We start from the raw sequence: 25197 nt of genomic DNA, 5'->3' as shown, positions 1-25197 counted from the left end.
CTTCCTTATGAGTGGCGGTCGGGGACGAGCGATGGTCTTTTCCTACCAATCTATCCCCCTAGGAGCATGCGCGTAATACTTTGCTTTGATAACTTGTAGATTTTTGCAATACGTATATGAGTTCTTTATGACTAATGTTGAGTCCATGGATTATACGCACTCTCACCCGTCCACCTTTGCTAGCCTCTCTAATACCGCACACCTTTCGCCGGTATCATACACCCACCATATACATTCCTCAAAACAGCCACCATACCTACCTATTATGGCATTTCCATAGCCATTCCGAGATATATTGCCATGCAACTTTCCATCGTTCCGTTTATGACACACTCCATCATTGTCATATTGCTTAGCATCATCATGTAGTTGACATCATATTTGTGGCAAAGCCACCATTCATAATTCTTTCATACATGTCACTCATGCATCATTGCATATCCCGGTACACTGCCGGAGGCATTCATATAGAGTCATATTTTGTTCTAAGTATCGAGTTGTAATTGTTGAGTTGTAAGAAAAATAAAAGTGTGATGATCATCATTATTAGAGCATTGTCCCAGTGAGGAAAGGATGATGGAGACTATGATTCCCCCACAAGTCGGGATGAGACTCCGGACGAAAAATAAATAAAAGAGGCCAAAGAAGCCCAAATAAAAAAAAGAAAAGAGGCCATAAAAAAGAGAAAAGGCCCAAATAAAAAAATATGAGAGAAAAAGAGAGAAGGGACAATGCTACTATCCTTTTACCACACTTGTGCTTCAAAGTAGCACCATGATCTTCATGATAGAGAGTCTCCTATGTTGTCACTTTCATATACTAGTGGGAATATTTCATTATAGAACTTGACTTGTATATTCCAATGATGGGCTTCCTCAAATTGCCCTAGGTCTTCATGAGCAATCAAGTTGGATGCACACCCACTTAGTTTCTTTTTGAGCTTTCATACACTTATAGCTCTAGTGCATCCGTTGCATGGCAATCCCTACTCACTCACATTGATATCTATTGATGGGCCTCTCCATAGCCCATTGATATGCCTAGTTGATGTGAGATTATCTTCTCCCTTTTTGTCTTCTCCACAACCACCATTCTATTCCACCTATAGTGCTATATCCATGGCTCACACTCATATATTGCGTGAAGATTGAAAAAGTTCGAGAACATCAAAAGTATGAAACAATTGCTTGGCTTCTCATCGGGGTTGTGCATGATTTAAATATTTGGTGTGGTGAAGATGGAGCATAGCCAGACTATATGATTTTGTAGGGATAACTTTCTTTGGCCATGTTATTTTGAGAAGACATAATTGCTTAGTTAGTATGCTTGAAGTATTATTATTTTTATGTCAATATGAACTTTTGTCTTGAATCTTATGGATCTGAATATTCATACCACAATTAAGAAGAATTACATTGAAATTATTCCAAGTAGCACTCCGCATCAAAAATTCTCTTTTTATCATTTACCTACTCGAGGACGAGCAGGAATTAAGCTTGGGGATGCTTGATACGTCTCCAACGTATCTATAATTTTTGATTGCTCCATGCTATATTATCTATTGTTTTGGACAATATTGGGCTTTATTATCCACTTTTATATTATTTTTGGGACTAACCTATTAACCGGAGGCCCAGCCCAGAATTGCTGTTTTTTGCCTATTGCGGTGTTTCAAAGAAAAGGAATATCAAACGGAGTCGAAACGGAATGAAACCAAATGGAGAAGTTATTTTTGGAAGGAAAGCTACCGGAAAAACTTGGAGTGCACGTCCGGAAAGGAACGAGAGAGCCACGAGGCAGGGGGCGCGCCCAGCCCCCTAGGGCGCGCCCTCCACCCTCGTGGGCCCCTCGTGGCTCCCCTGATGTATCTCTTTATCCCATATATACCCGCGTACCCTAAAACTATCGGGGAGCACAATTGATCGGGAGTTCCGCCGCCAGAAGCCTTCGTAGCCACCGAAAACTAATCTAGACCCATTCCGGCACCCTACCGGAGGGGGAATCCCTCTCCGGTGGCCATCTTCATCATCCCGGTGCTCTCCATGACGAGGAGGGAGTAGTTCTCCCTCAGGGGTGAGGGTATGTACCAGTAGCTATGTGTGTGATCTCTCTCTCTCTCTCGTGTTCTTGAGGTGATACGATCTTGATGTATCGCGAGCTTTGCTATTATAGTTGGATCTTATGTTGTTTTCTCCCCCCTCTACTCTCTTCTAATGGATTGAGTTTCCCCTTTGAAGTTATCTTATCAGATTGAGTCTTTAAATATTTGAGAACACTTGATGTATGTCTTGCCGTGCGTATCTGTGGTGACAATGGGATATCACATGATTCACTTGATGTATGTTTTGGTGATCAACTTGTGGGTTCCGCCCATGAACCTATGCATAGGGATTGGCACACATTTTCATCGTGATTCTCCGGTAGAAACTTTGGGGCACTCTTTGAGGTTCTATGTGTTGGTTGTATAGATGAATCTGAGATTGTGTGATGCATAACGTATAATTATACCCATGGATACTTGAGGTGACATTGGAGTATCTAGGTGACAATAGGGTTTTGGTTGATTTGTGTCTTAAGGTGTTATTCTAGTACGAACTCTAGGGTTGTTTGTGACACTTATAGGAATAGCCCAACGGATTGTTTGGAAAGAATAACTTTGAGGTGGTTTCATACCCTACCATAATCTCTTCATTTGTTCTACGATATTAGTGACTTTGGAGTGACCCTTTGTTGCATGTTGAGGGATAGTTATGTGATCCAATTATGTTATTATTGTTGAGAGGACTAACACTAGCGAAAGTATGAACCCTAGGCCTTGTTTCAACGCATTGCAATACCGTTTACGCTCACGTTTATCATTAGTTACCTTGCTATTTTTATATTTTCAGATTACAAAAACTATTATCTACTATCCATATTGCACTTGTATTACCATCTCTTCGCCGAACTAGTGCACCTATACAATTTACCATTGTATTGGGTGTGTTGGGGACACAAGAGACTCTTTGTTATTTGGTTGCAAGATTGCTTGAGAGAGACCATCTTCATCCTACGCCTCCTACGGATTGATAAACCTTAGGTCGTCCACTTGAGGGAAATTTGCTACTGTCCTACAAACCTCTGCACTTGGAGGCCCAACAACGTCTACAAGAAGAAGGTTGTGTAGTAGACATTAGCAAACACACCGCAAAAAGTATTACATCGAATAGATCTCCAAGAACATTGAGGAGAACTTTGTATTGAGAACCAAAGAGAGAGAAGAAGCCATCTAGCTAATAACTATGGACCCGAAGGTCTATGGTAAACTACTCACACATCATTGGAGAGGCTATGGTGTTGATGTAGAAGCCCTCCATGATCGATTCCCCTTCCGGCAGATCACAGGAAAAGGCCCCAAGATGGGATCTCACGGGTACAGAAGGTTGCGGCGGTGGAAAAGTGGTTTTGTTGTTCCCCCTCATGTTTTTACGGTATAAGAGTATATATAGGCGAAAGAAGTACGTCGCTGGAGCTCCATGGGGCCCACGAGGGTGGGGGCGTGCCTACCCCCCTGGGCGCGCCCTCCTGCCTTGTGGCCGCCTCGCAGAGTTCCAGACTTCAACTCTAAGTCTTTTGGATTGTTTTTGTTCCAAGAAAGATCATCGCGAATGTTTCATTCCGTTTGGTATTCCTTTTCTGCAAAACACTGAAATAGGCAAAAAAACTAAAACTGGCACTGGCCTTAGGTTAATAGGTTAGTCCCAAAATTAATATAAAAGAGCATATTAAAGCCCATTAAACATCCAAAACAGATAATATAATAGCATGGAACAATCAAAAATTATAGATACGTTGGAGATGTATAAGCAGGGTGCCGGAACGGGTCTAGATTGGTTTTCGGTGGCTACGGGGCCCTACGGCGGCGGAACTTCTGATCTAGGTTAACCCCGAAGGGTTTCAGAATATTTGGGAATTTATATTGCAAAGAGGGGTGCGGGAGGGCACTGAGGTGGGCACAACCCACCTGGGCGCGCCAGGGCTGGGTGGTTGTGCTGTTGGGGAACGCAGTAATTTCAAAAAAAAAAATCCTATGCACACGCAAGATTCATCTAGGTGATGCATAGCAACGAGAGGGGAGAGTGTTGTCCATGTACCCTCGTAGACCGTAAGCGGAAGTGTTATGACAACGCGGTTGATGTAGTCGTATGTCTTCATGATCCGACCGATCCTAGCACCGAAGGTTCGACACCTCCGCGATCTGCACACTTTCAGCTAGGTGACGTCCCACGAACTCTATATCCAATTGAGTGTCGAGGGAGAGCTTCGTCAGCACGACGGCGTGATGACGGTGATGATGAAGTTAGCGACGCAGGGCTTCACCTAAGCACTACAACAAATATGACCGAGGTGGAAATTTGTGGAGGGGGGCACCACACACGGCTAAGAGATCAACTTGTGTGTCTATGGGGTGCCCCCCTCCCCGTATATAAAGGAGTGGACGAGGGAGGGCCGGCCCTCTCTATGTCGCGCCTTAGGTGGAGTCCTACTCCCACCGGGAGTAGGATTTCCCCCTTTCCCTAGTTGGAGTAGGAGAGGAAGGAAGGAGGAAAGAGGAAGAAGGAAAGGGGCGCGCCACCCCCCCCCCTTCCCTAGTCCCATTCGGACCCAAGGGGGAGGGGGCGCGCGGCCTGCCCTAGCTTCGCCTCTCTCTTTTCACTATGGCCCAATAAGGCACATATACTCCCCGAGGGGTTCTGGTAACCCCCAGTACTCGAGTAAATGCCTGATCTCACCCGGAACTATTCCGATGTCCAAACATAGGCTTCCAATATATCAATATTTATGTCTCGACCATTTAAAGACTCCTCGTCATGCCCGTGGTCACATCCAGGACTCCGAACAACCTTCGGTACATCAAAACACATAAACTGATAATCCCGATCGTCACCGAACGTTAAGCATGCGGACCCTACGGGTTCGAGAACTATGTAGACATGACTGAGACTCATCTCTGGTCAATAACCAATAGCGGAACCTGGATGCTCATATTGTTTCCTACATATTCTACGAAGATCTTTATCGCCAAACGGCATAACAACATACGTTGTTCCCTTTGTCATCGGTATGTTACTTGCCCGAGATTCGATCGTCGGTATCTCAATACCTAGTTCAATCTCGTTACCGGCAAGTCTCTTTACTTGTTCTGTAATGCAACATCCCGTAACTAACTCATTAGTCACATTGCTTGCAAGGCTTATAGTGATGTGCATTAACGAGAGGGCCCAGAGCCACCTCTCCGATACACGGAGTAACAAATCCTAATCTCGATCTATGCCAACTCAACAAACACCATCGGAGACACTTGTAGAGCATATTTATAGTCACCCAGTTACGTTGTGACGTTTGATAGCACACTAAGTGTTCCTCTGGTATTCCGGAGTTGCATAATCTCATAGTCATAGGAACATGTATAAGTTATGGGGAAAGCAATAGCAATAAACTAAAGATCATAGTGCTAAGCTAATGGATGGGTCAAGTCAATCACATCATTCTCTAATGATGTGATCCCGTTCATAAAATGACTACTCATGTCTATGGCTAGGAAACTTAACCATCTTTGATTAACGAGCTAGTCAAGTAGAGGCATACTAGTGACACTCTGTTTGTCTATGTATTCACACATGTACTAAGTTTCCGGTTAATACAATTCTAGCATGAATAATAAACATTCATCATGATATAAGGAAATATAAATAACAACTTTATTATTGCCTCTAGGGCATATTTCCTTCATGTTCCCCCCTCGGGGCACCCGCAAGTGCAGCTCTGGCCCATTGGGTTCCTTCTGGTCCCAAAAAAATCTCTGTAAAGTATTGCGGTGTTTGGACTCCATTTGATATTGATTTTATGCGATGTAAAAAACAAGCAAAAAAACAACAACTGGCACTGGGCACTGGGTCAATAGGTTATTCCAAAAAAATGATATAAAGTTGCTATAAAATGATTGTAAAGCACCCAAGAATGATAAAATAACAGCATGAATACTTCATAAATTATAGATACGTTGGACACGTATTAGTGGTTGAATAATAGGTGCAGAAATTAAGGCTTTCTTGAGTATTTCAAAGGCTTCTGAACAATCATCATCAAAAACAAAAGGGATATCCTTTCACAAAAGATTCGTAAGAGGCCTAGACATTTTAGAGAAGTCTTTAATAAATCTCCTATAGAAACCAACATGACCTAAGAAACTACGAATACCTTTTATATCTTTAGGGTATGGCATTTTCTCAATTGCATCAACCTTAGCTTGGTCCACTTCAATACCTCTTTCAGAAATTTTATGACCCAAGACAATGCCTTCATTAACCATAAAGTGGCACTTCTCCCAATTGAAGACAAGATTTTTTGTTCACATCTCTGCAAAACTCGATCAAGATTGCTTAAACAATCATCAAAAGATTTCCCATAAACAGAGAAGTCATCCATGAAAAACTCAACAATCTTTTCACAAAAGTCAGAGAATATAGCAGTCATACATATTTTAAAGGTAGTGGGTGCATTACATAAACCAAAAGGCATACATCTATAAGCATAAGTTCCAAAGGGACAAGTAAAAGTGGTCTTTTCTTGACGAGGGCGGAGAAACAAGTATTTGTGAAAAACCAGAATATCCACCAAGGAAGCAAAAGTGTGTGTGCTTAGATAATCTTTCAAACATTTGATCAATAAAAGGCGGAGGGTAATGATCTTTTCTGGTGGCTTTATTTAATTTTCTAAAATCAGTTACCATTCTATAGCCGGTAACAATTCTTTGTGGAATAAGTTCATTCTTATCATTAGGAGCAACAGTAATACCTCCTTTCTTAGGGACACAATGAACATGACTTACCCATCTACTATCAGCTATAGGATAGATTATACCTGCTTCCAGAAGCTTTAATATTTCCGTTCTTACCACTTCTTTCATCTTTAGATTTAACCGACGTTGGTGATCAACAACGGGTTTAGCATCATGTTCCATATTAATTTTGTGCTGACATAGAGTGGGACTAATGCCCTTTAAATCATCAAGAGTATATCCAATAGCAGCCCGATGCTTCCTTAGAACTTTCAATAATCTTTCTTCTTCATGTTCTGAAAGGTTACCACTGATAATAACAGGATATATCTTCTTTTCATCAAGATAAGCATATTTCAAAGTGTTTGGCAATTGTTTTAATTCAAACGCGGGATCACCTTTAGGTGGAGGAGGACCTCCTAGAGTTTCAATAGGCAAATTGTGTTTAAGTAGAGGACATTGTTCAAAGAAAATCTTATCTATTTCATTACTTTCATGCATATGCAAATCATTTTCATGTACTAGCAGATATTGTTCTAAAGGATCAGTAGGTGGTATAGCAATAGAATCAAGACCAATTAATTCATCCTTACTAGGAAAAATTAAACTCATGAGACTCATCACCAAAACTAACACCGACAGTTTGTTTCTTGCAATCTATCTTAGCATTAACAATGTTCAAGAAAGGTCTACCAAAGATAATGGGACAAAAGTCGTCTTGTGGGCAACCAATAATAAGAAAATCAGTAGGGTGTTTTATTTACCCACACAAGACTTCAACATCTCTAACAATCCCAGTTGGTGATATAGTGTCTCTATTAGCAAGTTTAATAGTAACATCTATGTCTTCTATCTCTGCAGGTGCTATGTCTTTCATATTTTGTTTATATAAGGTGTAAGGAATAGCACTCACACTAGCACCTATGTCACATAAACCATGATAATAGTGATCTCCTATTTTAACTGAGATAACGGGCATGCCAACAACAGGTCTATGTTTATCCTTTTTATCAGGTTTGGCAATTCTAGTAGCTTCTTCATAGAAGTAAATAACATGCCCCTCCATATCTTCTTCCAAGAGATCTTTAACCATAGAAATACTAGGTTCTACTTTAATTTGTTCATCAGGTTTAGGTGTTTTAATATAGCTTTTGTTAACCATAGTTGAAACTTTAGCATGTTCCTTCATCCTAACAGGGAAAGGTGGTTTCTCAATATAAGCAGTAAGAACAAATGGATCAACATTATAAATTGGTATTAGTTCTTTAATTTTTTCTTTAATAGGTGGGTGATATTTAAACCACTTCTCTTTAGGGAGATCAACATGAGTAGCAAATGATTCACAAAAGGAGGCTAGTATCTCGGAGTCAAGTCCATATTTAGTGCTAGACTTTTGAAAAGAATCGGTATCCATAAAATATTTAACACAATCATATTTAATTTTGATACCTGACTCTTTACCCTCGTCGAGTTTCCAATCTTCAGAGTTGTGTTTAATTCTTTCCAAAAGATCCCACTGGAATTCAATAGTGTTCTTTATAAAAGAACCAACACAAGAAGTATCAAGCATGGTTTGATCATTACGAGAAAGCCAAGCATAAAAATTCTGGATAATGATTTCTCTTGAGATCTCATGATTGGGGCATGAATATAACATTGACTTAAGCCTCCCCCAAGCTAGAGCGATACTTTATCCTTCACAAGGCCAAAATTATATATATAATTCCGATCACGATGAACTAGATGCATAGGATAATTTTTTTGGTGGAACTCCAACTTCAATCAATTCCAATTCCAAGATCCAATATCATCGCATAGCCTATACCATGCCAATGCTTTTCCATTCAAAGATGAAGGGAAAACCTTCTTCATAACTTGATCTCTTGGTGAACCTGCAAGCTTGAATAATCCTCAAATTTGTTCTACATATATCAAATGCATATCGGGATGTTCGGTTCCATCTCCTGTATAAGGATTAGCTAGCAGTTGTTCTATCATACCTGAAGGAATATCATATTCAATATTTTCAGTAGGTGCAGTAGGTTGAGTGGTAGCTAATTGTGGTTCCAGTTGAGGTGAAGATACCCCGAACAAACCCCTCAAAGGATTGTTTTCCATAGTAACAAGTGACAATAAATTTCAACACGCTATACAAATGTTTCATTACCAAATTCCACTTACCAAAGGTGCTTCACTCCCCGGCAACGGCGCTAGAAAATAGCCTTGATGACCCACAAGTATAGGGGATCAATTGTAGATCTTTTCGATAAGTAAGAGTGTCGAACCCAACGAGGAGCAAAAGGAAATTACAAGTGGTTTTCAGCAAGATAATGTCTGCAGGTGCTAAAATTGTAAGTAGCAGTGTAGTTTGATAAGAAGATAATTTGTAACGAGCAAGTACCGATAGTAGTAGAAAAAATGCAGCAAGGTAGCCCAATCCTTTTGAGGCAAAGGACAGGCCAAAATGGTCTCTTATGATAAGCAAAGTGTTCTTGAGGATACACGGGAATTTCATCTAGTCACTTTCATCATATTTGTTCGATTTGTGTTCGCTACTTTGTGGACCGGTGCTTAGGTGCTGTTCTTACTTGAACAAACCCCCTACTTATGATTAACCCTCCCGCAAGCATCCGCAACTATGAGAAAAGTTTTAAGAATAAATTCTAACCATAGCATTAAACTTTTGGATCCAATCGGTCCCTTACGGAATAGCGCATAAACTGGGGTTTAAGATTTTGTCACTCTTGCAACCCATCATCTAATTGCTACTCCACAATGCATTCCCTTAGGCCCAAATATGGTGAAGTGTCATGTAGTCGACGTTCACATGACACCACTAAGGGAATCACAACATACATACTATAAAAATATCGAACACATATCAAGTTCACATGATTACTTGCAACATGATTTCTCCCGTGATCTCAATAACAAAAGTAACTACTCAAAAATTATAATCATGCTCAAGATCAGAGGGGTATTAAATAGCATATTGGATCCTAACATATAATCTTCCACTAAATAAACCATATAGTAATAAACTGCAATATGTAATCAACACTACTAGTCACCCACAAGCACCAATCTATAGTTCCGGTAACAAGATTGAACACAAGAGATGAATTAGGGTTTGAGATGAGATGGTGCTATTGAAGATGTTGATGGAGATTTCCCTCCCCAAGATGGGAGAGTTGTTGGTGATGATGATGACAATGATTTCCCCCTTCAGGAGGGAAGTTCCCCCGGCGGAATCGCTCCACTGGAGGGCAAAAGTGCTCCTGCCCAAGTTCCACCTCGAGACGGTGGCACTCCGTCCCGAAAGTCCTCTCTCTATTTTTCTAGGTCAAAATGACCTATATACCAGAAGATGGGCACCGGAGGTGGGTGATACGTCTCCAACGTATCTATAATTTTGATTGTTCCATGCTATTATATTATCTGTTTTGGATGTTTAATGGGCTTTAATATACCTTTTTATATTATTTTTGGGACTAACCTACTAACCAAAGGCCCAGTGTAGTTTGCTGTTTTTTTTGCCTATTTCAGTGTTTCACAGAAAAGGAATACCAAATGGAATCCAAACGGAATGAAACCTCCGGGAGGGTTATTTTTGGAACAAACATGATCCAGGAGACTTGGAGTGGACGTCAAGAAAGAAGCGAGGAGGCCACGAGGCAGGAGGGCGCGCCCCCACCCTCGTGGACCCCACGCAGCTCCACTGACCTACTTCTTCCTCCTATATATATCCATATACCCCGAAAACATCCAGGAGCACCACGAAACCCTATTTACACCACCGCAACCTTCTGTACCCGTGAGATCACATCCTGGGGCCTTTTCCGGCGCTCCGCCGGAGGGGGAATCGATCACGGAGGGCTTCTACATCAACACCATAGCCTCTCCGATGATGTGTGAGTAGTTTACCAAAGACCTTCAGGGCCATAGTTATTAGCTAGATGGCTTCTTCTCTCTCTTTGGATCTTAATACAAAGTTCTCCTCGATTCTCTTGGAGATCTATTCGATGTAATCCTTTTTGCGGTGTGTTTTGTCGAGATCTCATGAATTGTGGGTTTAGGATCAAGATTATCTATGAACAATATTTGATTCTTCTCTGAATTCTTTTATGCATGATTTAATATCTTTGCAAGTCTCTTCGAATTATCAGTTTGGTTTGGCCTACTAGATTGATCTTTCTTGCAATGGGAGAAGTGCTTAGCTTTGGGTTCAATCTTGCGGTGTCCTTTCCTAGTGACATCAGGGGCCGCAAGGCATGTATTATATTTTTGCCATCAAGGATAAAAAGGTGGTTTATATCATATTGCTTGAGTTTGTCCCTCTACATCATGTCATCTTGCCTAATGCGTTACTCTGTTCTTATGAACTTAATACTCTAGATGCATGCTGGTTAGCGGTCGATGTGTGGAGTAATAGTAGTAGATGCAGAATCATTTCGGTCTACTTGTCGCGGACGTGATGCCTACATACATGATCATGCCTAGATATTCTCATAACTATGCACTTTTCTATCAATTGCTCAATAGTAATTTGTTCACCCACCATAGAATTTGCTATCTTGAGAGAAGCCACTAGTGAAACCTATGGCCCCCGGGTCTATCTTCCATCATATTATTTTCATATCTACTTGCTATTTTTATCGTTGTTTATTTTACAATCTTTATTTTGCAATCTATACCACAAAAATACCAAAAATATTTATCTTATTATCTCTATCAGATCTCACTTTCGTAAGTGACCGTGAAGGGATTGACAACCCCTTTATCGCGTTGGTTGCGAGGTTCTTGTTCGTTTGTGCAGGTACTAGGCGACTTGCGTGCTACCTCCTACTGGATTGATACCTTGGTTCTCAAAACAGAGGGAAATACTTACGCTACTTTGCTGCATCACCCTTTCCTCTTCAAGGGAAAACCAACGCATGCTCAAGAGGTAGCAAGAAGGATTTCTGGCGCCGTTGCCGGGGAGGTTGCACCAAGTCAATTCAAGATTTGATCTCTCAGCAACTAGCCATCTCTGGCGCCATCTACGCACAAGTCAGGACATACCAAGTACCCATCACAAACTCTTGTCCCTCGCATTACATCATTTGCCATTTGCCTCTCGTTTTCCTCTCCCCCACTTCACCTTTGTCGTTTTATTTGGCCCTTCTTCTGTTCGATCTTTTGTTTGCTTGTGTTACCTTGTACCTTATTTTTGCTTGCATCTTCGCTTGCTAAAATTTTATGGATCCTCATCCACTTGCTAATGTCTTTAAGAGATCCAATTATGATGAACCTATTGCTAGTGAGTTGAGTGCACTAGATTATCTTTATGAGGTTTTGCTTGAAATTCGTGAATCTAAAAATTGTGATGAATTACTTTATGAAGCGATTCACGATAGATCTTTGAATAAAAAGCATGATTGTAATGATTTTATTATAAATTCTATTGATGTAAATTGTGCTAATAATATGCAAAACCCTAAGATTGGGGATGCTAATTTTGCTATGTCTACTACTTGTTGCAATGATCATGATTGGGGTGATTCTTCTTATGATCTTGAAAATTTATTTAAGCCCCATGATGAATATGAGATTGATAATAATGTTTGCAATAATATTGAAAGTGGGTTTATAATAGTGTCAACTTTATATGCCACATATTTGGAGAATGTTCAATCTTATGAAGTTTCTGATAAAAGTGGGTTTGGAGAGGTCATGACTTTAGTTAATGTTAATCCCACTATTTTGGAAGAGTGTCAACTTTGCATATATGTGGATATTGTTAAGACTATGTTTTTTGATATATATATTGTTGAATTTGCTTATGACCCTACATGTAATTATTATGAGAGAGGAAAATATGGTTGTAGAAATTTTCGTGTCACTAAATTACCTCTTGTTATGTTGAGATTGCTATTGTTTCTTTCTCCTTCCTTGCATATGCTAGTTTTTGCTTTTCTTGATAATTTGTTTGCTTATATAATGCCTATGAATAGGAAGTATGTTAGACTTAGATGTGATTTCCATATGCTTCATGATGCTCCCTTCGTGTTTTAATTGCTACCTTTCATGTGAGCATCATTAAAATTTTAGATGCCTAGCTAGGGGCGTTAAACGATAGCGCTTGTTGGGAGGCAACCCAATTTTATTTTTGTTTCTTGCTTTTTTTCCTGTTTAGTAATAAATAATTCATCTAGCTTCTGTTTAGATGTGGTTTTATGTTTTTAATTAGTGTTTGTGCCAAGTAGAACCTTTGGGAAGACTTGGGGGAAGTCTTTGCGATCTTGCTATAAAAAACAGAAACTTTAGCGCTCACGAGATTAGCTGCCATTTTTTACTGGAGGGTACTATTAGGTTGATTATTTTTGAAGATGGTTAATAGACAAATTGCTCACGTCCAACAATTTATTTCAGAATTTTTGGGGTTACAGAAGTATTCGAAACCTACAGATTACTACAGACTGTTCTGTTTTTGACAGATTCTGTTTTTCGTGTGTTGTTTGCTTATTTTGATGAATCTATGGCTAGTATCGGGGGGTATGAACCATATAGAAGTTGGAATAAAGTAGGTTTAACACCAATATAAATAAATAATGAGTTCATACAGTACCTTGAAGTGGTGGTTTGTTTTCTTATACTAACGGAGCTCATGAGATTTTCTATTGAGTTTTGTGTTGTGAAGTTTTCAAGTTTTGGGTAAAGATTTGATGGATTTTGGAATAAGGAGTGGAAAGAGCCTAAGCTTGGGGATGCCCAAGACACCCCAAGGTAGAATCCAAGGACAACCAAAAGCCTAAGCTTGGGGATGCCTCGGAAGGCATCCCCTCTTTCGTCTTCGTCCATCGGTAACTTTACTTGAGGCTATATTTTTATTCACCACATGATATGTGTTTTGCTTGGAGCATCTTGTATGATTTGAGTCTTTGCTTTTTAGTTTACCACAATCATCCTTGCTGTACACACCTTTTGGAGAGACATACATGAATCGGAATTTATTAGAATACTCTATGTGCTTCACTTATATTTTTTGAGCTAGATAATTTTGCTCTAGTGCTTCACTTATATCTTTAAGACCACGGTGGTGGTTTTATTTTATAGAAATTATTGATATATCATGATTCGCTTATATTAGTTTGAGAGTCTTTTAGAACAGCATGGTAATTGTTTTTGCCTATAAAATTAGTCCTAATATGACAGGCATCCAAGATGGGTATAATAAAAAGTATCATAAAAAGTGCATTGAATACTATGAGAAGTTTGATACTTGATAATTGTTTTGAGATATGAAGATGGTGATATTATGGTCATGCTAGTTGAGTAGTTGTGAATTTGAGAAATAATTTTTCTAAAGTTTGTGATTCCCATAGCATGCACGTATGGTGAACCATTATGTGATGAAGTCGGAGCATGATTTATTTATTGATTGTCTTCCTTATGAGTGGCGGTCAGGGACGAGCGATGGTCTTTTCCTACCAATCTATCCCCCTAGGAGCATGCACGTAGTACTTTGTTTCAATAACTAATTGATTTTTTCAATAAGTATGTGAGTTCTTTATGACTAATGTTGAGTCCATGGATTATACACACTCTCACCCTTCCACCATTGCTAGCCTCTCTAATATCGTGCACCTTTCGCCAGTATCATACACCCACCATATACCTTCCTCAAAACAGCCACTATACCTACCTATTGTGGCATTTCCATAGCCATTCCGAGATATATTGCCATGCAACTTACCACCGTTCTGTTTATTATGACACGTTTCATCATTGTCATATTGCTTTGCATGATCATGCAGTTGACATCGTATTCGTGGCAAAGCCACCTTTATAATTCTTTCATACATGTCACTCTTGATTCATTGCATATCCCGGTACACCACCGGAGGCATTCACGTAGAGTCATATTTTTGTTCAAGTATCGACTTGTAATTTTTGAGTTGTAAGTAAATAAAAGTGTGATGATTATCATTATTAGAGCATTGTCCCAAGTGAGGAAAGGTTGATGGAGACTATGATTCGCCCACAAGTCGGGATGAGACTCCGGACGAAAAATAAAAAAAGGAGAAAAAAAGAGGCCATAAAAAAGATAAAATGCCCAAATAAAAAAGGAAAAAAACGAGAGAAAAAGAGAGAAGGGACAATGTTACTATGCTTTTACCACACTTTTGCTTCAAAGTAGCACCATGATCTTCATGATGGAGAGTCTCCTATGTTGTCACTTTCATATACTAGTGGGAATTTTACATTATAGAACTTGGCTTGTATATTCCAATGATGGGCTTCCTCGAAATGCCCTAGGTATTCGTGAGCAAGCGAGTTGGATGCACACCCACTTAGTTTCTTTTGTTGAGCTTTCATACACTTATAGCTCTAGTGCATCCGTTGCATGGCAATCCCTACTCACTCACATTGATATCTATTGATGGGCATCTCCATAGCCCGTTGATACGCCTAGTTGATGTGAGACTATCTTCTCATTTTTTTGTCTTCTCCACAACCACCATTCTATTCCACATATAGTGTTATGTCCATGGCTCACGCTCATATATTGCGTGAAGATTGAAAAAGTTTGAGAAAATCAAAAGTCTGAAACAATTGCTTGGCTTGTCATCGGGGTTGTGCATGATTAAATACTTTGTGTGATGAAGATAGAGCATAGCCAGACTATATGATTTTGTAGGGATAACTTTCTTTGGCCATGTTATTTTGAGAAGACATGATTGCTTTGTTAGTAAACTTGAAGTATTGTTATTTTTATGTTAATATTAAACTTTTATCTTGAATCTTTCGGATCTGAACATTCATTCCACAATAAAGAAAATTACATTGAGAATTGTGCTAGGTAGCATTCCACATAAAAAATTCTATTTTTATCATTTACCTACTCGAGGACGAGCAGGAATTAAGCTTAGGGATGCTTGATATGTCTCCAACGTATCTATAATTTTTGATTGTTCCATGCTATTATATTATCTATTTTGGATGTTTAATGAGCTTTAATATACCTTTTTATATTATTTTGGGACTAACCTACTAACCAAAGGCCCAATGCAATTTGTTGTTTTTTTGCCTATTTTAGTGTTTCGCAGAAAAGGAATACCAAACGGAATGAAACCTTCAGGAGAGTTATTTTTGGAACAAACGTGATCCAGGAGACTTGGAGTGGACGTCCAGAAAGAAGCGAGGAGGCCACGAGGCAGGAGGGCGCGCCCCCACCCTCGTGGGCCCCTCGCAGCTCCATCGACCTATTTCTTCCTCCTATATATATATATCCATATACCCCGAAAACATCCAGGAGCACCACGAAACCCTATTTCCACCGCCGCAACCTTCTGTACCCGTGAGACACCATCTTCGGGCCTTTTTCGGTGCTCCGCCGGAGGGGAAATCGATCATGGAGGGCTTCTACATCAACACCATAGCCTCTCCAATTATGTGTGAGTAGTTTACCTCAGACCTTTGGGTCCATAGTTAGTAGCTAGATGGCTTCTTCTCTCTCTTTGGATCTCAATACAAAGTTCTCCTTGATTCTCTTGGAGATCGATTCGATGTAATCCTTTTTGCCGTGTGTTTGTCGAGATCCAATGAATTGTGGGTTTATGATCAAGATTATCTATGAACAATATTTGATTATTCTCTGAATTCTTTTATGCATGATCTAATATCTTTGCAAGTCTCTTTGAATTATTAGTTTGGTTTGGCCTACTATATTGATCTTTCTTGCAATGGGAGAAGTGCTTAGCTTTGGGTTGAATCTTGCGGTGTCCTTTCCCAGTGACAGTAGGGGCAGCAAGGCACGTATTGTATTGTTGCCATCGAGGATAAAAAGATGGGGTTCATATCATATTGCTTGAGTTTATCCTTCTACATCATGTCATCTTGCCTAATGCGTTACTCTATTCTTATGAACTTAATACTCTAGATGCATGCTGGATAGCAGTGGATGTGTGGAGTAATAGTAGTAGATGCAGAATCATTTCGGTCTACTTATCGCGGACGTGATGCCTATATACATGATCATGCCTAGATATTCTCATAACTATGCGCTTTTCTATCAATTGCTCGACAGTAATTTGTTCACCCACCGTAGAATTTGCTATCTTGAGAGAAGCCGCTAGTGAAACCTATGGGCCCCGGGTCTATCTTCCATTATATTATTTTCATATCTACTTGCTATTTTTATCATTGTTTATTTTGCAATCTTTATTTTCCAATCTATACCACAAAAATACCAAAAATATTCATCTTACTATCTCTATCAGATCTCACTTTCTTAAGTGGCCGTGAAGGGATTGACAACCCCTTTATCGCGTTAGTTGCGAGGTTCTTGTTTGTTTGTGCAGGTACTAGGCGACTTGCGTGCTACCTCCTATTGGATTGATACCTTGGTTCTCAAAACTGAGGGAAATACTTACGCTACTTTGTTGCATCACCCTTTCCTCTTCAAGGGAAAACCAACGCATGCTCAAGAGGTAGCAGTGGGCCTAGGTGAGCACAACCCACCAGGGCATGCCTTGGCTCCCTGGCGCGCCCAGGTGGGTTGTGGCCACCCGGTGGGCCCCCTCTGGTAGTTATTTGCTCCAATAATTCTTAAATATTCCATAAAAAATCACCGTGAAGTTTCAGCTTGTTTGGAGTTGTGCAGAATAGGTAGCCTGATGTAGCTTTTCCAGTTCTAGATTTCCAGCTGCGGGAATTCTCCCTCTTTGTGTATACCTTGCATATTATGAGAGAAAATGCATTAGAATTACTCCAAAAAGCATTATTATGGATTAAAACATTATAAATAACAGTAAGAAAACATGATGCAAAATGGACATATCACTTAGAACCGGAACTTAAAAAATGTTTTGAATGCCACAGAGCATATAAGATGTCCCAAGAGTTGAAATTGGTATTTTAGACTCATGCCCATGTCGAGAGGTATGAGACCTCTACAAGTACTTTGCCTACAAGATGGAGGAGAATGGCTCAGCCAGTGAGCATGTACTCATAATGTTTGGGTCCTACAATCACTTGAATCAAGTGGGAGTTAATCTTCCAGATAAGATAGTGATTGAAAGAATTCTCTAGTCACTATCACCAAGTTACTAGAACTTTGTGATGAACTATAATATGCAAGGGATGATGAAAACGATTCCCAAGCTCTTCGCGATGCTGAAATTGACGAAGGTAGAAATCAAGAAAGAGCATCAAATGCTGATGGTTGTCAAGCCACTAGTTTCAAGAAAAGGGCAAGGGGAAGAAAGGGAACTTCAAGAAGAATGACAAACAAGTTTTCACTCCCGTGAAGAATCCCAAAAGTGGACCTAACCTGAAACTAAGTGCTTATACTACAAAGGGAATGGTCACTAGAAGCGGAACTTCCCCAAATACTTGGCGGATAAGAAGGATGGCAAAGTGAACAAAGGTATATTTGATATACAGATTTTTGATGTGTACCTTACTAGTGTTCATAGTATCCCATGGGTATTTGATACCGGTTCAGTTGCTAAGATTAGTAACTCGAAACAGGAGTTGCAGAATGAACATAGACTGGTTAAAGGTGAGGTGACGATGTGTGTTGGAATGATTCCAAGGTTGATACGATCACCATCGCACACTCCCTCTACCTTCGGGATTAGTGTTGAACCTAAATAATTGTTATTTGGTGTTTGCGTTGAGCATGAATATGATTAGATCATATATATTGCAATATAGTTATTCATTCAAGTCAGAGAATAATTGTTGTTCTGTTTACATGAATAAAACCTTCTATGGTCATACACCTAGTGTGAATGGTTTATTGAATCTCAATCGTGGTGATACACATATTCATAATATTGATGCCAAGAGATGCAAAGTTGATAATGATAGTGCAACATATTTGTGGCACTGTCGTTTAGGTCATATTGGTGTAAAGCGCATGAAGATACTCCATGCGGATGGACTTTTGGAATCACTTGATTATGGAATCATTTGATGCTTGCGAACCATGCCTCATGGGCAAGATGACTAAAACTTTGTTCTCCGAAACAATGGAGCGAGCCACTGACTTATTGGAAATAATACATACAGATGTATGCGGTCCGATGAGTGTTGAGGCTCGCGGCAGGTATCGTTATTCTCTGACCTTCACAGATGATTTAAGAAGATATGGGTATATCTACTTAATGAAACACAAGTCTGAAACATTTGAAAAGTTCAAAGAATTTTAGTGTGAAGTGGAAAATCATCATAAAAAGAAAATAAAGTTTCTATGATCTGATCGCGGAGGTGAATATTTGATTTACGAGTTTGGTCTTCATTTAAAACAATGTGGAATAGTTTCGCAACTCATGCCACCTGGAACACCACAGCTTAATGGTGTGTCCGAACGTCGTAACCGTACTTTGTTAGATATGGTGTGATCTATGATGTCTTTTATCGATTTACCACTATCGTATTGGGGTTATGCATTAGAGACAACTGCATTCACGTTAAATAGGGCACCATCTAAATCCGTTGAGACGACACCATATGAACTATGGTTTGGCAAGAAACCTAAGTTGTCGTTTCTTAAAGTTTGGGGTTGCGATGCTTATGTGAATAAGTTTCAACCTGATAAGCTCGAACCCGAGAAGTGCGTCTTCATAGGATACCCAAAATAAATTGTTGGGTAAACCTTCTATTGCAGATCTGGAGGCAAGATATTTGTTGCTAAGAATGGGTTCTTTCTAGAGAATGAGTTTCTCTCAAAAGAAGTGAGTGGGAGGAAAATAGAACTTGATGAGGTAATTGTACCTTCTCTTGAATTGAAAAGTAGCCCATCAGAGAAATCAATTCCGGTGATGCCTACACCAACTAGAGAGGAAGCTAATAATAATGATCATGAACCTTCAGATCAATTTATTACCAAACCTAGTAGGTCAATTAGAGCATGTTCCGCACCTGAGTGGTACGGTAATCATGTTCTGGAAGTCATGTTACTAGACCATGATGAACCTGCGAACTATGAGGAAGCGATGATGAGCCAAGATTATGCAAAATGGCTTGAGGCCATGAAATCTGAGATGGGATCCATGTATGAGAACAAAGTATGGACTTTGGTTGACTTGCCCAATGATCGACAAGCCATTAAGAATAAATGGATCTTCAAGAGGAAGACGGACGCTGATGGTAGTGTTACTATCTATAAAGCTTGAATTGTCGCAAAAGGGTTTTCGACAAGTTCAAGGTCTTGACTACGATGATATTTTCTCACTCGCATCGATGCTTAACTCTGTCCGAATCATGTTAGCAATAGCAGCATTTTATGAAATCTGGCAAATGGATGTCAAAACTGCATTCCTTAAATGGATTTATTAAAAAATAGTTGTATATGATACAACCAGAAGGTTTTGTCAATCCTAAAGGTGCTGAAAAAGTGTGCAAGCTCCAGCTATCCATCTATGGACTGGTGCAAGCATCTCGGAGTTGGAATATATGCTTTGATGAGGTGATCAAAGTATATGGTTTTATTTAACTTTCGGAGAAGCCTGTATTTACAAGAAAGTGAGTGGGAGCACTACAACCTCTCTGATAAGTATATGTGAATGACATATTGTTGATCGGACATGATGTAGAATTTTCTAGAAAGCATAAAGGAGTGTTTGAAAGGAGTTTTTCAAAAGAAGGACCTCAGTGAAGCTTCTTACATATTGGGCATCAAGGTCTATAGAGATAGATCAAGACGCTTGATAAGACTTTCGATGAGTACATACCTTGATAAGATTTTGAAAGAGTTCAAAATGGATCAGTCAAAGAAGGAGTTCTTGCCTGAGTTGTAAGGTATGCAGTTGAGTAAGACTCAAAACCCGACCACAACAGAAGATAGAGAGAGAATGAAAGTCATTCCCTATGCCTCAGCCATAGGTCCTATAAAGTATGCCATACTGTATACCAGACTTATTGTGTACCTTGCCATGAGTTTGGCAAGGGGGTGCAATAGTGATCCAAGAGTAGATCATTGGACAACAGTCAAAATTATCCTTAGGTACCTAAAGAGGACTAAGGAAATATTTCTCGGTTATGGAGGTGATAAAGAGTTTGTCGTAAAGAGTTACGTCGATGCAAGCTTTGACACCGATCTAGATGACTCTTAGTCTCGATCTGGATACATATTGAAAGTGGGAGCAATTATCTAGAGTAGCTCCATGCAGAGCATTGTAGACATACAAATTTGCAAAATACATACAGATCTGAATGTGTCAGACCCGTTGACTAAACTTTTCTCACAAGCAAAACATGTTCACATCTTAGTACTCTTTGGGTGTTAATCACATAGCAAATGTGAACTAGATTATTGACTCTAGTAAACCCTTTTGAGTGTTGGTCACATGGCGATGTGAAATGTGGGTGTTAATCACATAAAGATGTGAACTATTGGTGTTAAATCACATGGCGATATGAACTGGATTATTGACTCTAGTGCAAGTGGGAGACTGAAGGAAATATACCCTAGAGGCAATAATAAAGTTGTTATTTTATATTTCCTTATATCATGATAAATGTTTATTATTCATCCTAGAATTGTATTAACCGGAAACTTGATACATGTGTGGATACATAGACAAAACACTGTGTCCCTAGTAAGCCTCTACTAGACTAGCTCGTTAATCAAAGATGGTTAAGTTTCCTAACCATAGACATGTGTTGTCATTTGATGAACATGATCACATCATTAGGAGAATGATGTGATGGACAAGACCCATCCGTTAGCTTAGCATAATGATCGTTATGTTTTACTGCTATTACTTTCTTCATGACTTATACACATTCCTTTGACTATAAGATTATGGAACTCCAGGATACTGGAGAAATACCTTGTGTGCTATCAAACGTCACAACATAACTGGGTGATTATAAAGATGCTCTACAGGTTTCTCCAAAGGTGTTCGTTGGGTTAGCATACATCGAGATTAGGATTTGTCACTCTGAGTATTAGAGAGGTATATCTGGGCCCTCTCGGAATGCACATCATGATAAGCCTTGCAAGCAATGTAACTAATGAGTTAGTTGCGAGATGATGCATTACGGAACGAGTAAAGAGACTTGCCGGTAACGAGATCTAACTAGGTATGAAGATACCGATGATCGAATCTCGGGCAAGTAACATACCGATGACAAAGGGAATAACGTATGTTGTCATTACGGTTTGACCGATAAAGATCTTGGTAGAATATGTAGGAACCAATATGAGCATCCAGGTTCCGCTATTGGTTATTGACCCGAGAAGTGTCTCGGTCATGTCTACATAGTTCTCGAACCCGTAGGGTCCGCACGCTTAACGTTCGATGACAATTTTGTATTATATGAGTTACGTGATTTGGTGACCGAATGTTGTTCAGAGTCCCGGATGAGATCGAACATGACGAGGAGTCTCGAAATGGTCGAGAGGTAAAGATTCATATATAGGACGATAGTATTCAGACACCGGAAGTGTTCTAGGGGTACCGGGTACGTATCGGGTCACCGGAAGGGGTTTCGGGCAACCCTCGGCAAACTATATGGGCCTAATGGGCCAAGAGGGGAAACACCAGCCACTAAGGGGCTGGTGCACCCCGCCATATGGGTTGGCCAAATTGGAGAAAGAAAGGGGAAGAAGGAAAGAAAAAAGGGAATAGGATTCCCCCTTCCCCCTCTTCCCTTCCTACTTCGAATAGGAATAGGAAAGGGGGAGGCCTAATTGGTAGGAACCCAAGTAGGATTCATCCTACGTGGGGCGCTCGCTTGGCTGCCTCTCCTCCCCTCCAACCTATATATATATATATATATATATATATATATATATATATGGGGGGGCACCGCTAGAACACACAACAAACATTGTTAGCCGTGTGCGGCGCCCCCTCCATAGTTTAAGCCTCCGGTCATATTGTCGTAGTGCTTAGGCGAAGCCCTGCGCGGATCACATCACCATCATCATCACCATGCCCTCGTGCTGATGAAACTCTCCCTCGACACTTTGCTAGATCAAGAGTTCGAGGGACGTGATCGAGCTAAACGTGTGCAGAACTCGGATGTGTCGTACGTTCGGTGCTTGATCGGTTGGATCACGAAGACGTTCGACTACATCAACCGCGTTAAGCTAACACTTCCGCTTTCGGTCTAGGAGGGTACGTGGACACACTCTCCCCCTCTCGTTGCTATGTATCTCCTAGATAGATCTTGCGTGATCGTAGGAATTTTTTTGAAATTGCATGCTATGTTCCCCAACAGTTCTGCTGTCTCGCGAGCTTCATAGCTCTCGCATCCGCCATGCCCTCTCTGTGCGCCGTGCGCACCACTGCTCGAGACTGAGTTTGAGCGCCTTGCCCTTCTTCCAACGGAGCCAGTGGGAGTCTGTCTTCGTCGACGTCAGTGAGTGGCAATAGACAGCCGCGAGGAGCTCCTCCTCCTCATCGGGCACCACCGGCGATCCACGTCTATGGCGGAAGGACTGAGTGGCAGCCTTCACCGCCGCCACCTTTCCACTCGTATCCGATTTGGGCATCTGTGGCGACAGCATGGCGGGCATGAGCACCCCACGATGCAATTGAGGAGCAGCGGCCGGAGGATTAGAGTGCGGCAGAATTGTGCGCAGTGCAGACGAGGCCCGTGCTGACGGCTGCAGTAGGGGACGGAGTAGAGCCGGAGCTGTCGCCCTGTGTCGACCCACGAGCAACGCGATGCAAAGGGCCATCGTATCCTCGCCGCCCTCTGCCTCGTGGACGAAGGCATCCAAGTCGCCCTCTTTGCCAGATCCATTGCCTCCCGATGCTGCCGGTGCTTGACATTGGGATGGAGAGGGAATGGGAATCATGGAATGAATGGGAAGTGGAAGGAACACGACGGACTGCAGAGCGAGAGTGTAGTGGAGTTAGGGTTTGTTCCGGGTGTGGATTTTAGTGGCGATGGAGTCGGGTCGTTGCGGGCCATGGTTGGCTGGGCTGACATGACGGACACGTCCAAACGCGTCCGAGACTCGCCATATTCATCCCAGATTTGGATTGGATATCAGGACATAATTTTGCACTTTGTTAAAATTAACATACAACAAGTTTTTCCTCAATTTTTAATGGCCTTTAATTCGAATTGACCACCAGAACAAACGTGGGAAGCCATCGGTGATGCAAGAAAACAACAGAGTTATACGAGAGCAACTAGTTAATGAGCGCTCCTTCGGGAGCCTCGCAACGATCAGCGCCACTTGGCGCCCCCTAAGCCATTCGCCACGTGTCGCGTTCTGGGCGCTCCCTCTGAATTTTTTTATTTTTCCGCACGCATTTTCGGCTTTTTAAACATTTTTTTCAAAAAAAAATCGGCGTTTTGGTTTTCCACCGGTCTTCCTTAGCTTTTCAATCAAAACTTTTTTAAAAAATATTTTGCGTGAAAAAACGTGTTTTTTTCATTTCATGAGTCACGGTTTTGCTTCCGCGAGAGGCATGATTTTGCTTTCGCGAGAGTCACGGCCGTGTCTTTCAAAAACGAAAAAAAACATTTTCTTTTTTTTCTTTCACGAGAGTCACGGTTTTGTTTCCGCGAGAGACATGGGCGTGCTTTCGCGAGACTAACGGTCGTGCCTCTCGGAAACAAAAAAACTCATTTTTTGTTTTTTTTTCTTTCGCGAAAGTCACGGTTTTGCTTCCGCGAGAAGCATGGTTGTGCTTTCGCGAGAGTCACAGTCGTGCCTCTCGAAAAAGGAAAAACGTATTTTCTTTTTTTTCCTTTCACGAGATTCACGATTTTGCTTTCGCAAGAGTCACGGTTGTGCTTTTACGAGAGTCACAACCATGCCTCCTCGGGAACGGGAAAAACATGTTTTCTTTTTTTTTCCGCGAGAGTCATGGTTTTGCTTCCGCGAGAGGCACGGTTGTGATTTCGTGAGAGGCACGGGCGTGCCTTTTTTAGAGAGGGGAAAAACCCGTGCTCCCGGTTCGGTTTTTTCGTCTGGTTTTTCGTCCAGTTTTTTCATGAAAAAAAGTTCGTCAAAACCTATGAACACGTGATCTAGTTTTAAAGATCTCGACGGAGGAATCCAACGGTGAAAACGGTTCGAGATTTGGACGCACGATTTAAGAGATAAAACGTTTTGAATAAACGGATCTACGAAAAAAGGAAAAACTCACAGGTTGCGACAAGTAGCACGCTGCATGTGCGCCACTTGTCGCAACAAGGGGAATTGGAGTGATCTTTACAACGAATACTCCTTAATTACTGATTTCGGGGTGTCCGCTAGTCCGCTCACTGGCGACCCCTACGCGCCAAACAGTGATCGCCCCTGCGTCCACTGCGTTTTCTTCGATTTTATTCAGGCATCTTACTTTTCTCCTCGATTTTTTACCTTCTTTTTCTTGGATCCTTTGTTTCTTTTTTGGTTTCCTTAGGTCCTTAGGGGG

Source organism: Triticum aestivum, chromosome 6A, assembly GCF_018294505.1.
Source record: "Triticum aestivum cultivar Chinese Spring chromosome 6A, IWGSC CS RefSeq v2.1, whole genome shotgun sequence".
NCBI classification, from domain to species: Eukaryota; Viridiplantae; Streptophyta; class Magnoliopsida; order Poales; family Poaceae; genus Triticum; species Triticum aestivum.
The sequence above is the reverse complement of the archived record's forward strand: the minus strand, read 5'-3'. Positions refer to the sequence as shown.